We start from the raw sequence: 2,133 nt of genomic DNA, 5'->3' as shown, positions 1-2,133 counted from the left end.
AAATGAAACAACAACAAAAACTAATAAAATAAATAAAATAAAGGACTGGTTCATGATTTGATGGTTACGGGAGCCAGATCCCACATGGCCTACTATGCAGTTTGAATTCCCTACATGGTGGCTTGAAAAGCCAGCTGGGTATGTACGCAAGCATGCCCAAGTTCCCAACAGGATGGAGAAATGGAGGAGAAAGGATTACAGCATGACCAAACCCCCTTGGGAGGGGGCTTTCTCTCTCTCTCTCTCTTTCTCTCTCTCTCTGTCTCTGTCTATCTATCTCTGGAAAGTGCACATGCCCCCTGGTAAATTAAAAAAAAAAAAAGGAGAAGAAGAAATCAAAGAATAACTAAGTAACTAGAAAGAGATGTTATGTTCATGAGTAGGAAGATTCACCATTAGTCTAGATATCAGTTCTTCTCCACTTGATCTATAGATTCAATACAATTCTAATCAAAATCTCTATAGCCTATTGATATACTTGACTAAATTAATTGAAATTCATTCAAATGTTAAACCAGCTTCACAGCCTGGGATAAACTCCACTTGGTCATGATGCATAATTCTTGCTACTAGCAAGACTGAGCAATTCATGTTTATCTGCTACAGCTGACTTCTCGAGCTCCCACATTAGGACATTGATGAGGTGAATTTTTAATTACAATCGACACTTCTTCAAACATGTGTTCAAAGGTGATATTTGCCTTTTTCAACGCTTCTTAGGAAAAATCCTTCTCTTTACAAACATCCATCAGTTTAGGAGTGAGTCTGTATGCCTTCAGTGAGAGAGACCCTTGGGCAGTTTTTATGGGATGGTAAATGAGAACGACAGATTCTTCACTGGCGTGTTGGTAACTGAACTGGGAATCCAGGAGTGCCCGAGTGACGAAGGAGCCTTAGTAGTGGACTGGTACCAGCCCATGTGGAGATGACCAATGCTGATGTGAAGGCTCCGCATCTTCTCCATCTGATATTTTACATCCTCAAAGTCAGCATCACCCTCTGTATGTTGGGGGAATGGAAAGAAGTTGGCAATTTCAAGTCAGTCTTCTACAACCAGACCCAAAAGTACCCCTTGACCAACGTCAGTTCCTTGTCCTTCTTGATAATGCTGGATTATCTTTAATACCACCAGGCCATCTATCTGCACTTGATTCACCGCCGAATCTCTGGAGCTGCCTTTGCCTTTGCCTTTCCCTGCCGCACCGGTGGTGGAGCTCGAAGACGTAGCAGTGGAGCCAAGTGCCTTCTGTGCTGGATGCCATCTTTCCAGACCTCTGCTTTAATTTTTATCATTTGTTTTCTTCTGCTTACTTTGGAAACTTGGTCTTCTTTTTCTAATTTTTTAACGTGGAAGCTTATAATGCTTAAATTTTTTTCTCTTTTCTTTTTTTAATTTGCTATAGGGTGCATGCACTCACCAGGGGGTTAGGAATGTGAGGAATCTCACACCCAGGGGCAAGATTAGTAATCTCTTCTCCTCCATTCTCCTCTCAGGATCTTGGGCACACTTTCACACACTGACACACCCAGAGTGTTCCTCAAGCTGCCAGTTCCAGGACTTGAACTGCAGGGTGGCCATGTGGGATCCAGACACCCTGACCACTAGCTGACCCTCCTCTTTTCTACTATCTGTTCTTTCAATACTATACATTTCTTTAAACCACTGCTTTTGATGAATTCTACAAATTTTCATAAGTTGTACTTTCATTTATTAAAATAATTTGCCACAGGGTTGATGTGCTCACTAGAGAGATACAGAGAAAGGGAGAGGACAAGAAAGCACCTCCCATGGGGAGTGGTCATGCCACAAACTCTTTTCCTCTACTTCTTCTTTAGACCAAGTAGGCTTTATTCCAGGGATACAAGGGTGATTCAACATACACAAAACCATAAACATAATACACCATATTAACAGAAAGAAAGATAAAAATCATATGATCATATCAATTGATGCATAAAAAGCATTTGATAAAATACAACATCTCTTCATGATGAAGATGCTCAGTCATGGGAAAACGCTATAGACATGGAAGCCTGGGGTGTGCCTCCCACATCTGTCTGTACAAAATGGGGTCAGTGTTTCCACTCATGCCTGTAAGTCTGGTGTGCTTCACATCACTGTTAAAAGAATTT

The 2,133-nt window shown here is 41.3% G+C and overlaps 1 pseudogene; it reads right to left on the bottom strand.

The window, feature by feature from the left end:
• Window positions 1–547: 547 nt before the first annotated feature.
• Window positions 548–1,262, bottom strand: LOC102480029 (eukaryotic translation initiation factor 3 subunit H pseudogene; annotated as a pseudogene).
• Between the last annotated feature and the right edge of the window lie 871 nt (window positions 1,263–2,133).

Source organism: Tupaia chinensis, unplaced genomic scaffold (genome assembly GCF_000334495.1).
Source record: "Tupaia chinensis unplaced genomic scaffold, TupChi_1.0 Scaffold000437_1, whole genome shotgun sequence".
In the NCBI taxonomy this organism is placed as follows: Eukaryota; Metazoa; Chordata; class Mammalia; order Scandentia; family Tupaiidae; genus Tupaia; species Tupaia belangeri.
This window is presented reverse-complemented; position numbering and strand designations above follow the sequence as displayed.